This window comes from Dermacentor silvarum, chromosome 3, assembly GCF_013339745.2.
Source record: "Dermacentor silvarum isolate Dsil-2018 chromosome 3, BIME_Dsil_1.4, whole genome shotgun sequence".
Lineage (NCBI taxonomy): Eukaryota > Metazoa > Arthropoda > Arachnida > Ixodida > Ixodidae > Dermacentor > Dermacentor silvarum.
In genome coordinates, this window is record NC_051156.1 from 207,967,851 (window position 1) to 207,983,464 (window position 15,614).

The 15,614-nt window shown below is 46.9% G+C and overlaps 1 protein-coding gene across 3 annotated transcripts in view; it reads right to left on the bottom strand.

The window, feature by feature from the left end:
- Positions 1-15,614, bottom strand: part of LOC119446553 (uncharacterized) — a 531,274-nt gene that overhangs the window by 477,558 nt on the left and 38,102 nt on the right. The gene's annotated exons all lie outside the window — the stretch shown is intronic.

Consider the following 15,614-nt stretch of genomic DNA (forward strand, 5'->3'; position numbering starts at 1 on the left):
GCTCGGCCTCCTGTACGACGGCTTCACGCAAAAACGCCACCCGCCGGACTGCAGAACTTCGCACAAGACCCGAGGGCTGACTGACTTAATCCTTTCGGCTTCCGGCTCGGTGTTCAACTTCGGCTGCTTATAGCCCGGAAACAGCGGCTTTGATTGCGCGCTAACCTGAAATTACAATTAATTTACTGGGTTCCCAAGACCTCACTGCACGTTGGACAACATCATGGCTATGGTGAAGGGCTTTACACTGTGCTGTTTCACATTCACATCTATGTGTAAAAGCAATGCTGTAGTGGCGACATCTTCATGCGTGAGTAGCTGTCATATGTGCCGAACCTCCTTTCCGAAAGTAGCGCTACCCCTTATTTAATAAAATTAATCCGGGTTTCCAAATGAGAAGTGAAGCCTACCATCAATTCAGGTAGTTGGGAGAAGCGGGCTATGGACGACCGGTGGAATCATGGTGGACTTGAAGGCATGAAGACTATCGTGTGACCCTCTTTGTTTCTGTTTGCTTGTAGGTCTCATAAGCCATAGCCCTCAATTACAAATTGGTTTATTAGGCCTCCATGCTTTGATTCAATTTCATTCCAGCATTACGCGCCGCGTGCAACTCAGGCAAATAAAAAAAAGAAATATGCAAGCGATAGACGGTATACTCGGCGACATCAGCTGTCGGCGACGAATCAGCCCGTAGTCAATAACTACTACAAAATCGATGAGAATCGCACACGTACCTACTTTGTTTGTGCACGTAGTGCGCCTAAGACTATTATTACGTGCATTTATTGTGCGTAATAACATACTTCTGAAAACTAAAAATAAGTGTGGAGGTTACTGCCACAAACAGTGCGGTCGTTACGAGAGATGAAGTGAGTGATTCAAGGATTTCCGCTTTGAAAGGTTCACATACGTCATGGTAGGTGCACATGAAAGGTTCACATGAGTCATGATACAACTTCTTATATTGGAGTTTGGAAAAAGTTTAAACTTATTTAAATGAGGTGTGATTTCTCAACACTATTCTCAAAAGAGTGCAATCATAAGTTATTGTTTTTTTTTTCAATTCTTACGAATGTCCTTAATTAATAAGCAAGGAGCAGCGAAGTCTATCATAGCGGCGTTACGTTTCTTGCAGCCTGCGTTGACGACCGTCTAGCTGTTTAAAACGGCCACTCATCTCTGTAAAGCAAGAGGTTGAGTGTGGTAACTGAAGCGAAGGAAGAAATCAGTTTGGAGGTTAAGTTATAGAGACAAGGTTAGAAGCAATTTTGAGAGCAAAGTTGAAACCCGTATCAAATTAAGTTTCGCAAACACAGTTCGAGGTAACACTATAAAAAACAATTGCGGTATATGCACCCTCTCGGTGACAACTAAAAGGAGCCTATTGAAGTCCCTTTTTTTCGAAATTATTACGTTGTGCTTCGGGCTTCCAGCACTCAACGACGCTCCAACAAATAATAAATGTTACAGAAGAACGGTGCGTTCGTAGTTGATAATATGGCTCAATTAAGTATGCTTATGCTGCGTAGATGCGCCATATTTTGATGTTTAGCTTTTTCACAGTGAGTGCAAGCGCGCTTTGTCGTTCGTCTTCATCATGCTCTGACTCGTGGCTTCGTGCTCTTTCACCTGCGATATGTAGCAGCTAACCCGTCTGCAGCGCCCTTGTGCATCTACAGCGCAGCCCACGGTGTACGCAACAGAAGGCGAAAGATGATCCAACAATATAGGTGAGAGAAGCAGCCAGCGAGCGTCGTCCGGGCTAATTATACAAAGGATAATCGCGTCTGCTTCCGCGAAGTGTCCGTGCATATCTTGTGTCCACATACTTAGGCGCCACGCCAGCAAGCTATACCAAGCTTCGCGCCTCTTTCGTGAGACGTAGAGGTGTATGTAGCGGTGAGCAAATACCAGAAAGACACTAAGTATTCCAGTTGTCAGCATCGCTGTATTTTACAGTTCGACGTGGTCCATGCATTTACCGAGAACAAACAAACAAACAAACCGCAAATTAAGTGGCCCAAGTTTACTAAGTGGAATGAGTCACGTCAATTTCTCGTCTTTTTAGAGGTGTCCGGAAGAAGCAGATCACTGGTAGGAAAACGATGGCAAACCTTCGTTGTGCATAAAAAGGCAAACGGGCATCACTTCGTCACTGGCCCCTCGATTATCCTAAATTTTAACACAAACAAATCCTCGGAAATGTCTAGCATTCAGTTCGTTGAGGGCTGGCGTTTCAACTCCTGTGATGGTATTTATCAAACACGTGAGCAGACATTTTGTATACAGGGAAATGCACAGATTTTGAGCATCATTGCGTGGACTTGGCGTCGAGTTCTTCTCAATTAAAGTATTCTCCCATATCACTGTAAAATTTTCAGTACGTATCCCGTATACCTTCATTATTTTGTGTTCTCGCTGCAGCTAAGGCATTTATCGAAAGCGAGTGCCTGTACTCTACATATACAGTCGAACCCGAATGTAACGAACCCCGATAAAGCGAATTATTCTCTATATCGAACAGGGAAAATTTGATGGCTAATGTTCATGTAAAGTACCTCGTCGCGAACCGGACGTTCGATGTGTCCGCTGTCAGTGGAATAAAGTAATAAAGGGAAATGAACTGAAACAGGTCTACGCATTCTCATGCACCGAGAACGCTATTATTTGTGGCGCTGAGAAACAGTTTAAGGCAGAGGCGAGAATTAATGACCACTGCGTGTAGTTTTGTTTCTTCGGTAGATGGATTCTTTCCTTGCTGCTATTCCCCACAGTCGAGATAACAAATCCGTATATTACGGACCCATCGCAAAAGGTTGTTACAGGCGAGTTTGGGTATATCGACTGACCTTATATATCAAACAACTTTTGCGCATAAACCCGCTCGTTATAAGTGGATGCGACCTTCGACCGGTGCATGCGTCGCTGACGCTGAACGTGTTTGTTTCTGGTCAAAGATTCGTTCCTCCCCCTTCTCCGCCCTTCTCTCACCGGCCAGCCACGCAAACACGCAAGATTCTGCATGCACTAGCGGCGGCGGCGTGCAAAGACAGGCCAGCACAGCAACAACTACCTATAGAACAACCAACGGATCAACTGCAAAAAACTATAAGAGAAGGGAACCCCCCACCCTCATCTTATTGGGAGATCCAGAGGAACGATTATAACGCATAAACGGCCAAGAATGCGGCGCTCGCGAGACGCGGTGTATCGAAAAGAAAGGCCAGCGACTATATATCGCCGATCACTATATACTATAAGAAATAGAAAGAGGTTGGGGGGAAGGGGTGGGGGGTGGGGGGGGGGGTGTAGAAGGAGGAGGAGGAGCAGGCGTCGGGCACGGCCGAAGAGGAGATGGCGGCGGCAGTTTCCTATCCACGGCCAGCGCACAACAATGGGTCGAATGGAGGAAATTAACGACTCGTTTTCCCCGGAGCACGAAACGCAAGCTGAGATATCGCTCGTCGTGACCGTCGGGACGAACGGAAAGAGCGAGCGTTTCGCCCGCACTGTTCAGGCGCGCGAGGCCCCGAGAGAAAACGAGTCGTTTACTAAAGACAAAGAGTGCGAACGATAAAATGAAAGAATAAAAGCGCGCAGAAAGAACCAGGGTTGGAGAGGTATACAGGAACGCCTGCCGCATTACAAGGTGTTTAACAGCTACAGCATTTCCCCCTCTCGATTTGCGGGGAGCTGTACGAAAAGGCCAACGGAGGCGGGAATGGGCTGGTGTTGGAGCTCGGACATCTATACTCGTCGTCGTATTGCGATAGATAGCGCCAAAGCAGAGGCGAACTGCACGTGAGAGAACGAGAGGGGGGGGGGGGGGGGGGGAGGCATGAGTGTACAGTAGGCGTGTCTCTTTGCTGGCCGAGAACATCTTGGCAACCCGCGCCGTCGTCGTTCGTGTAGGTTTGTCCGCTTTTCTCTCTTCCATCTTGTTCTTCGAGGCGGCGCCCGCCCACGTGACCTCGGCGGTGGCTTCCGTGCCAATGGCAGGAACGATGAGAGGTCAGACTCATGGACCCCGCGCCAAGCAGCATCACCCCCCCCCCCCCCTTCCTTTAAGCGTCTTCGCCGCGATACAGTCTTAATGAGGAATGCGCGCACGCCGGCATGCTTGCCAAGAAGGGTCGCGTTCTTCACTCGAGGAATGGGAGAGAAAAAAAATGATATCCTGGCTGGCGTAGAGATGAGCAAAGGGCGAAGTAAAGAAGAACCAAAGAGAACGGCCGAATGACGTTTATTACGCGCATATGACGGCGGAAAGGAAGATATTCGAGATAACGAGCGCCCCCCTCCTTGGACGCATCTATTTAACCGAAACCTCTCGAGGTGAGCAAGGCGAGGGATTGTACGGGCGCGCATTTCGTGTACACAGGCCATCGAAATAAGGAGTGCCTCGCAGTACGTTGGAAGCATCTTCGTATTCTTGCGCCTTCGTAGCCACTAGGTACGAAGTGCAAAGCAACGTTATGCTGATTAGAGATCCAAAGAAAGATCGAAGACCTGCACCTACAGGTGGGGCGTCGGTGCTTTCGACTAGTATTGTATGAAGGCCTATTTCGCCCTGCTGGTGCGAAGTAGGTCTCCATAACGCACTCGCTGTAACGATACGGCTTTGCATGTGCCGGTAGCGGTCTTGCCAGTCAGAGCAGTCGCGACGGGTACCCTTTTGGTCATTCTTTTCTCCTTCGTCTTTTTTATTTTTGTACAATGGAGGCATACTGGAGTATCAGAGACATGCGGGAAACAGCAACGCCAGTGTCTTAAGCCTGGCAACGAAGAATCCCACCAAGTATATTTTACTACGCCATACAAAACTGTTTCTTCTTCCTTGCCTTTACATCCGCGGGTGCGCAATGGCGTGTCAGTCAATTTGAAAAGCCCAATATAATACACGTTTTTGCTTTCAGAAAATGGGGAGGGAGGATAAGCAAGCTTGGAGGTTCTTCCGCGAGAGAGAAAGTTTAAAAAGACCGAGGACACCAAAGCACTTCTTATGAGTTGTGAATGCGAAAGCAATAATTTCCAATTGAACGCCGGTGAGCGGTCCTTCGAGTTATGAACTCATCGCGCGCAAACGAGCGCGTTGAGAGGCTTGGCGCGTTTTAATTTGGCCATACCGAGGTGCAGTTGGAACGCAGTCGAGAGCTTGCGCGGACAAGGAACGCGCGGACAACACAGGCTCCCGAGAGCGAGGGTGACGTGGCGTCGCGGGGATGCCCTCTCCACTCACGCAACACCTGGCGCACTATCGGTAAGCAAGTGTTCCCTTTCGCCCACTCTTCTCCGCCGAGGCGCGCTCGTTACGTGGCGTCGCGGCCAATGGGAAATTAAGCGCCGTTTCGTTCCTACAGATGACAGACGCCGACTATTTCGCTGAATTGCCCATTTGACGCTTTCGCATCAAAAACCGTTCCTTCCGTGGGAAGTTCGGTAACAGAGAAAAGACGCATAAGCGAAAGGCGAGCAGCGACGTCGCCTTGGAGTTCCCGCAGCAGCTGATCGTGATGTCAAAGGGCTTGAGTGGTCGTTCATCGGTAAAGGCAGATTGCACAGTATTCTAGAAGATTCATGAATTGAAGTTTACAAATTTCAGGAACTTCTACTCAGCCAAAACAGCCTAAATGCGCGAAGTCACTTTGAAGTCCTTGGCGACACACCGACGTGACGGCGCTGGCGTATCGGCGCAAAGTTCAGAAAATTAGACTTTCGCGTTCATTTACCCTTTTAGTATTCAACCAGTTGCAGCGAAATTAAAGAAAAATGAACTCTGAAATGCTTTGAAGAATAATTCGTGCCTCTTTAAAAGTAAGTATCGCTATTAAAAGCTCGACACTGGCTTTGCGGTTTTCATGTATCCGCCCTTTCAGTGACGACGGTGGCCATCTTCGTCATCGTGAAGTTGTCACTGGGCCAATTCTTCATCCCGAGTTTCACGCGTGTATTTTGTAGGCCACAACAGGGCAATACTGAAGCGAATGAAGACGACGCTGGATGCATTGCGAAAGAAGTCGGTCTGGTAAACGTGGCGGTGTTCCCTGTAGGAGCCTGCTTGTACAGTATCACTGTAAATGATTTCAGTGCCTGAGGAATGGCTGCAAGAGCGCAGATTTGTCTTCTAGGATACAAATCAGAAAGCGTGCGCGACTCATCGACATCAATAAGATTCCAGCAAGCGGACGCACGAATTATTCTAGGGATGTGCTCTTGTATGTTCATTGTATGGTCTTATACTGTGGTGGTTTCTAGTTTCTTTTCTTCTTCTTTTTTTATCCTGGATTGCATCGAGCTTGTGTTCTAGCTTGTGAACCCGAATTGTGAACTTGCGGCTTGTGTGTCACGACTTTTGGACTATTCGCGGGAACTTTTGGTATCGCTGTGAGTTTGTTCTTCTCAGGTTTGTCCTCTTTTTATCATACGTCGGAGCACAGCAGTAGCCGGTGACATCTCCACTAGGCGCCAACATCTTCTTACATTTTACACTTTAATATAAAACACAATGGATGGCCAAGTCACCACGTGCCACTAGACTGTTGCAAATGGTGTCTTACAACCGTCCCTGTATCACGCAAGGGAGCAGCCATGACGGGAAGAGAGAGCAAGCTGCAGACACAAAGGAGTGGGTGCTCTGACGAAGCCTGTCCTAAGATCCCTTTAAGAAGGCTGCCCTTTAAATATAGCTTAAAGGAACCACGGAGCACGTCAAATATCGGGCCCGTTTAAGTGTCCTTTAAAGGGCCTGAAGCATCAGCGACGTCAGTGAAACAAGACAGTGTACATTCTACTAAGAGTCCAGTACAGCGCAACGTGAACAATACAGCGTGCCTCAATTGGGTAAAACAAGCGGCGAGATTGTGAAGGAGGATATGGAACACCTGAGAGGGCATCGACAATGGACACAGTTTGGTCCCAGGAACACGACGTAACGAAGAATTGATCTGCGAGCGCAGAAAGAACTCTGGGATAGATCCTCGAAGAATAGGAACAGAAAACGACAATGAATAGAAAAAGAAAACGCACACAGGAAGAAAAGCCAGGACCGGAAAAAGCAGCAGAGCGGTGGCAGCCCCTCTCGGCGACCGCCTTGTCGTCCCGCTCATCCATCTATTTAACCATTCATTTCATTTCATTAAAAACAATCAATCCTAATTCTTCTTCTGCCGTCAGCCCCACCCAGGGGTTCGGGCAAGAAAAGAATAAATTTAAAAAACGAAGCTACGAAACAAGAACAATAAACGATAGATAAAGTAAATTCACGCTGAAACGCAGAAGCACAGAGCATACGAAAGTCGCCATCGACTAAAGAGAGTATCGGTCCCAGTAACGCACAAGCTTTGGGGAGCGCGACAAGAAACCCGGATAAAGAGAAGTGTGTTACGTTAATCGAAGGGGCGCCGTGCCGTGCCCTCGTTAAGCTAAAAGTTCTAAAACGTTCGTCCATTGTTCCTCCCCGACACTAACCAGTCGTTTCATTACATCTGTCGAACCACGCCCCGAAAAAGGTCAAAGAAAAAAGAAGGAAAAAAAAACGTAGTTCGGTAATTCTTCTCAAAAGTGGTAGAAGTCCTTTCGTCTTCGCTGCCCCCCTTCTTGGTGAACAAAATAGAACAGATAAAAGAACAACCTTTCTTAGAAAAGAAAGGAAACGCTTTCGTGTTGCTGGAACGTTTGCCAGGAAAACCAACTATACGCGTGGCGTGGCATGTTCCGCAAAGCGACGAGATTGCATGAAAGTCACGTTCTCGAACTAAAAAAAAGAAACTAGTCAGCTTATATGAGCAGTGGTAATTAAAAACGAATGTAATGATGAAATGAGAGAAAACTAGAAGCGCGCAAACAAAACTCAAATGGTAAGAACACGAACTGCCCAAGAAACATTACAAAACACACACACACAAAAAAAAAAGAAAAGACAGGAACAAAATCACGCGACTGCGCCCTCTCTCGCCCCCTAACGAAACCGTCGCGCGCCCTCAGTGCCCTCGGAGTCGTTAATGAACGGCAGCCGGCCAGAATCAATCAATCATCGTCATGCGAGGCCGAGCTGCGTCACACCACACGAACCTCTGAACCAAAGAGGGGCGTCGGGCTCGGCCGCTTTATGCGTAACCCCTTCCTGCTCCGCTCACTTTGGCTTTCGTCTGTCTTCTCTTCGAATAAGTCTTTTCTCTCTCTCTCTCTCTCTCTCTCTGCTTTTCGTTTGCAATGAAATTGCCTGGTGAATCAGTGCTAGAAGGCAAAGTGAAAAAAAAAATGTTAGGTCTGAGATTTCATTGTCGGTGTGGCCGACGAATCTTGTTTCAGGCAAGTTGTTTGTGTGTCGCTATCGTAGCATCAAGGCCAACATACAATGAAACCAAGGAAAGTATAAGGTTAATGACTTGCTTTAATTTAAATGCTGAAATGATAAATTAAAGGGAAGTGAAAGCGGACGAAAGAAACAACTTAGCGCAGGTAGGATTCGAATCTACGTCATTGCCTGCAGTTGAAAAGATTATATACGTCCGCGGGCATGGCCGTGAGTTGTGTCACTGGCTAACACTCCCAGGGTTAGATCTAATACACATATAATACCCAAGATAGTGAACGGGAAAACGGTGCCGCGATAGCTCAATCGGTAAGAGCATCGCACACGTAATGCGAAGACGTGGATTGGGATCCCATCATGCGTTAAGTAGTTTCTTGACCCACTTTCATTTCCCTTTATTTTATCATTCGTTTCAATTAAAACAAGTAATTTACCTTAGCCTTTGATATCATTGTATGCTGCTCTATGTGACTGTGACTAATGAAAATTGGGCCCCTCCATTCCACTTTTTTTACATAGTAGCATGCTGTACGTACCTGTCACCACTGTTTGCCATACACTCTACCACGTCAATACCTATCAGGCAAGGATTAACAACATCTCCAATGATATTTACTGCAAGCTTGTGACAAGTTGCAATGCCCTTATTTATTTTGGTTGCTTGACTACTGTCACGTGTGGAGGAAGGGGTAGTAGGGGAAATGGGAGTGGGGTGAAAGAAGTATTCGAGAGACCGAACGGGCAACTTTAGAAGTAAGGAACGATCAGTGGGAAATATCTCAATAACCTGCAGGTTACAGATGGCATTGTCCTGCTCAACAACGCTGGACATGACTTGTGATAAGTTATTGCGTACTTGAAGCAACCAAGTCTCAGAGTAAAGGATTGAGCATTGATATGCAAACGACTAAGGTGATATTCAATAGCCCGGCAAGTTAACAAGCACTCGTGATCTGTCCGCAGCTTTTTGAAGCTACGCAGAAGTACATTTATCTAGGGTAAATAGCCAGAACCAATTTCCACGCGAGTGCAAATGGGGTTGGCAGATCATAAAACACTCTAAAGTCAGGAATGGCAGCTTACCGTTATCCCCTAAATAACAAAATTATGCCATCACTGCATTCCACCAGTACCAACATATGGCGTTGATACTTAGGAGTATAACAATGAAGCTTGAGAAGAAACGAAGGACCACGAATATAATTTTTTGTATGCCTATCGACTCATTTTTTGTATGCCTATCGACTCAAAAAGTGGCTCACTGCATGCGAACACTGCACCATCGTTCGCCTTTATAACAAGTTTGACTCCGAGCACTTGGACCTCGGAACTATTGTTACGTGCAGTACATTTTAATGCACTCCACTGCTGTCGCTGTCATTATCAATGCGACATTCCCTTTCCATTCCTTTGGTCACCGTAGCAGCTGTTTTTCTTCGCTCCTTAGTGAATAAACTATTACTAGCCTCTTTTGTGGAAACGGCTCATACCTACTCTCGAGGATTGCCGAAGAATTGCGTAGTGCAGAAGTAAGAGATCACGGCTTAGATTACTATATTAGAGATGATTTATATTAAGAAGAAGTGGAACACCAGTAGCGTACCGGGAGGACGATGAAAAAGGAATTGGAGGAAGATAAATGAAAGACAATATAAAATTTAAGAAAAGCGAGAATTTGTTTTATCTTTGCTGTTTCTCTTCGTCATCCGCATTTTTTCCTAAATCAGGGACAGTAGTCAATATTGGAGCGCGCTAATTACTTAACTACGCGAAGAAGGTGAAATCAGTGAGGGGATAGCGTACGTACTTTGTCGACGTTCTTGCATGTCAACGTTTTGAAATCTATTTACAGACCGCAGAAGCCGAATCAGAAATCGACAAAATCATATACGAAAATAATATGACCGCAGCGTAGACAATACGAAGGGTCTAAGGATCCGCTGCGACTGAGGCGACCAATGAGGCTCCCTTTTCCCGAGTCGCGTTTTGTGAGGGAAGAGTTCGCTTCTGGAATTATTTTAGGGAACGATAAAGCCGCAAACGTTCAGCTGCCATACAGGAACGACGGTATACGTGAATTCGTTTAACATTCGCGCTTGGAGCAATTCAGGTGTTCTTGTGGCGTTACTCGTTGCGGTTTAGATTTTTCTACATTTCCAAGCAATCGAATATTTATTACGCGCGAAGGCAATGTAGGTCTCCGAGCGCATGAGCTATCATTTCGAATCGTTGTATTTATAGCGCGAATGTGTTGTTAAAAACGACCAATTTGCCAAGCCGCGAGGTCGTCCGAAGCCAAAAGGACGCAGTTTAGCCAAATCACTCTACTGTCCACCACTATGCCGCACCGACTTAACCGCCATGCTTACAGCTGCCCTAGAGCACTATACCGCCAGATTTCCTTCTATATGAATTTTTTTTTCGCAGGAAACTATATGTGTCAGGGCGTGTGTGGGTGTGGTATCCTGGGAATATTTAAAATAGGTGGTCTCCACAAAGCATGGCGTCTATGACGTGGTTTCGGTTTCGCACTTGCTTCCGGTGCATGCAGTCAGCAAAGCATGTTCATCGAGATCAGCTTCTGTCACCCCGAGAGAGCCGTCGCTGGGGCGCGGATTGGGACAGCATGCACCTATCTCGCCATATTTGTCGAATCCGCCATTTTCTCAGTTCTGGTTCGCCCACACGGCTGCTGCGGCCTCTACGATTGGCTCAAAACACTGCCTCCACAGATTTTGAGTATGGCGGAATTTGGCAGTTCGAAGTAGCACCCTGGGATTGGTGTTATGCAAAGAAAAATTACCTAAACGAACATAAAGCTTTATGGGCCGGCTGTCGGTATCGCAAGCTTCCGAATCAAAATAAAATTAATTGGAAATGTTTCAAAGGTACATTTTTTTAGGGAGCAAGAGAATACTAGATCAATAAAAAATATCCGCCATCAGCATAACCAGAGCCAAGGAGACGGGGTGGTTGTCGGCTTTATCGGTGTGAAATAATACTAAATAACACTAAATAAAATTGTAAGAATTCATAATACAAAACTAGTTGTCCTCTTGATTAATATTTTTTCTTCGAATGATGAAAGTAGTCTCAACGTCTTCAGCGGAAGGTGTGACAGCGAGTTTCTTCTTAAATGGGAAGAAGCGGATGTCCGTCCTAAGATCTGCGTAGTTTGTGCTTTGTAGGAAGAGACATTGCTCGTCTCGAAGAAATTGTACGAGTCCGGTCCCGCGCGTTCTGACCACGGCGACTGGCGTCCACCCTTCTCTCACGAGCCAGCGGCGCCTAATCTGCGCGGCGCCAATGGCGCGTGGCCACTCCATCGCACCGTTGTCACATACTACTATCGCGAGTGCGCCGCGAACCCCCCCTCCACGGAACGCCGCGGCGCTGGCAAAGTTCGCTGAACCCTGCGCGGCGTAATCTGAGCTGGAAGTGACAATTTCTACTTGGTTCGTGTGTGTGTGTGTGTCTCTCTCTCCCGACGATGGCGCCCCGGAGTCGTAGTACGAGCAGCGCCCCTTCCGCCCAGCGCCTCGTCGTCGTCGTCGTCGGTGCCGTTCTTTTCTGGCGTGCCCCCACACGCAGTTGCCGATGCCGCGGTGCGGAACATCTGTTTTCCGCACTCGGAATCGCTCGTCCCTGCCACATTTCATCCGCTCCTGTCTCGGGCGCCTCTCTTTCCACCACTATCTCTTCTCTCTCTCTCGTCACTGCCCTCGTTGTGTCAGCGCTGTTGCGTCACAACCCTCGCAGTATCTCGAGAGAGAAAGAGAGAGAGAGCACAGCCACTCCGCTTAAAGTGGTACTGCGCTATCATTTCGCGTTCTTGTTGTCGCATTAAACGTGCAATCTTTCCAGGGACAGACAGCGATTTAGATGTGGCTTCCGACGCGCAGAACAGCTGAGCTTAAAGGATAGAGACGGAGTATATGAAGTGCTCAACCATTCCGTATCTCGTTACTTCACAAGTTAACTGGAATTAATCAATTAATTTGCAATTAGCTGTACAAACATGCTAGCGACAACGCAACGTTTGTAATGTAATCTCCCAGAGAAATTACTTCGAGGGCAGGGAGAGGGGGTGGGAAGGAGAGTTTATCTTAAAGCTAGCATCAGAATTTTATTTCATCAACGAACATAATCAAAGCCACGTAGCTTCGTCCGATATGCTTGCGGGCGCGATAAGATCAACCTTAATAATGGTTATTTCGGCGGTGAATAGAATTACCATCGCAAGGATACTGAGAATATCGGTCGCGCTGCAGATTTTTTTTTCTTTTTTTTTCTTTTTTTTTTTTGTAGCGCAGACGCAATATGACAACAGGCATATTGACGATATTGAATGCTTCCGTACTTTGACAGTACTCATATTTTTAGGCAATTTTGACAATATCTATCCATGTATAAGGCAAGCAGCATTCATTTCTCTACAGAGGCAACTGCTATCCAAGTCTGAAGCGCGAGAGTAAGAAAGAAATGCGAATCCTTCTAGTTTGTTTCCTTCTTTCGTTTCATGTTATTGAAACGCGATCACTCCAGCGTATGGCAACTCGCAGAGCCCACATTTTACGTCACACTTCGTCGGACACAAACACGTAGAGGTGAACAACATACCATGCCACTCCGATCCCGACAATCATTACTGACATCATCAATATCATCATAATCACCACCACCACTGCTTTTATAACCTAGACCGTGTTCCTAAGCATATTAACCATGTAAAATTTACATGCATTTTAATCAGCTAACTCTTCTCCCAAGTACCAAATATCCCGCGGTGCTCATTGGCCAATCACCTCTTGAGCGAATGTTACCCATGAGGGCACATCAGCATGACTTGTCCAAAGTGACCAGGATCCATCCACCCATCGCAGTGAAATTATATTGCACTAGTCGTGTAGGTCCATCGCAAATGTAGTTCACTGCTCCATGATGGAGCCCTGGCTTCATCTATCCGGGATACGTTGTGATAACGTGTTTTTCTAAATTGCTGAACTGTGTCAGAAACTGATAATCGTAATACTGCACTCATGACTTCTCTACCTCGGCCAGAGACGGTCACATTACAATCAATCATGAACCGCGTATTATTCGGCTGTACACATCTTTTTTTTTTTTTCTAAAACGTCAAGACAGGCTTTCTCGGGGCTCCTTACTGATTTCTCACAACGGCAACGACGCACGCCCCACGAACGAAATAAACAACACGAACGCTGCAGTGTCTTTCCTCGTACAAAATCTCCCGAACTATCTTCACAAAGAGCGTCGCCTCTCTCGCGCAAAATCTGCGCGAAATTCACGGATTTCGAACGAGATGTGGCGCTCTATCATATACGAAGAACGCCACCGCAAGATTACAAGGAACGAACAATCCGCGAGAGTCCAACTTGAGACCCTGGGCCACATAACAGCGCTTCACGCAATGTTTCGTTCTTCTTTTTCGGTGATCTGTCTTCGTCGATGGCGCCTCTTCGCGGCAGTATATGGCGGCGAGCTCCTCTCTCTCTCTCTTCATACCCCGCTCTGCCGTTTTATTTTTTCATCGCCAGACGAAATTTGCTTTAATCGCGCTCCTAACTTCCTGCTCGCCGCAACGGCCGTATCTTTTTCGTCGTCAGAGGGGGGAGGGGGCGAAGCATGGTGCCAGAAAGGCCCGCGCGCGACGTCACGGACGCTGGAAGGAAGGGGGCGCCGGCGACGAAGACGCGGGGCAAAGAGGCAGCTTTCTCCAGCTGTACACGCGAGCAGGCGCCGGATTTCCACACTTGTCGCGCGGATGGTTCTCTCTCGACTCGAGTCAAGAAAGCGCTCCTTCTTTTGCGTATAGCGCGCACGAAAAAGCAAGACAAGAAAAAAAAATGCCCCGAAAGAGAATAAGCAACCAGAGGCTGTTAACCCCTGCTGCTGCTTGCAGCCGCATTTTGCAGGCATCAAGAGGCGCGTTTGCCAGCGGTGCTTGGAGCAAAATGCAGCTGCCACTTTCACTATTGTGAGTGCGCGAGCATGACGCGCGAACTCCGGAATCCGACCAGCAACGGGGGAGGATGAAGCGTATAGGCGAAAGGAAAACCACGAAGAGAGAGAGAGGCGCGTGTACCGTTTGACGGGGGAATCTGCGGCAGAGTTCTTTGCCCCCCTCGGGTTGCGGAGAAAACCGTAATCTTTCGTGGTCGCAGCTCCGACGACGGGCTTTCCGCGCAATCTCGCAATTCTCGAATTCGGTACCTAGTTTTTCTTTAATGTCTTCGAACGTTTCGTTTCATCCTTTCCGATCACTTCCGCCGATACGTGGCTCGTATTCACGAACCAGTTTGTACTACATGTTTGTGTGTGCAGATAGTTTTCGGTGAACGTTGAGGGTCCATCACGCAGGTAATGGATGGGAGGAAGGATGTATGAAAAAATGGGTCAATATACGGCAGGAAGGATTATAACCTTTCTCAATAACTGTCTCTTGCTAGACCAACGGACTCGCTTTGAAATAGATTGATTATAGAGTTCCTCCATGTTAGGCTTTTGAATGAAACGAGATGGAGCGTTACGATGCTTTTAGTATATGCCTTCTAGCCCTGGTGTCTGAACGCTGCACACAACGTGACGGCTCTTTAACCGACTAATAAGATCTGCAGCAGTTTAAGCGCACTCTAGGCAGCTCCATAAAAGGTTGTGGACGAGTCTAAAATTTGCTCGGGGTTACCACTGGATTAACGTCACTAGTGTTGCGACGGAGCCTAAAACCCTGCTACGATAACTTTCTTACTCTCTCAAACAATTAGCAATTGCCATTAAAGCTGAATAAAAGAGATCAAAGGAGAGAAGAACAAAATATGCATTTTACTCCAAGAATTATTGCTTTGAAAGAAGGACACAGAGGAAACGCTATTATCAAGTAATATTTTCTGATATTCTGCACGCACATACGAAGCTAGCAGCACGAATATGTTGCCAACACTACTGCAAACACTCATAAAAAGCTCGTCAAAATGGTTAGTACCAGGCTACCTTTGTGTTCATCTCATCACCCTTCGGGGCCAGTGTAGTGCACCAATTACTATTTTAATTAATTTGGTTTGCGCGCTTCGTCAGCGGTGATAGCACCGCTCTTTCTATGTCGTCACCAAAGTCAGTCAGTCGTGCGCAGTGCGTGATAAAACAACAACAACAACATCACTGAGCGAAAGGAATCGATGCATGACCCTATAGCCCAGCTTTTTTTGTTTCTTCGTGAATGGCACATGATAACACATTCTGATACCTATCTTATCTATACAAGGACTCGTAAATATCC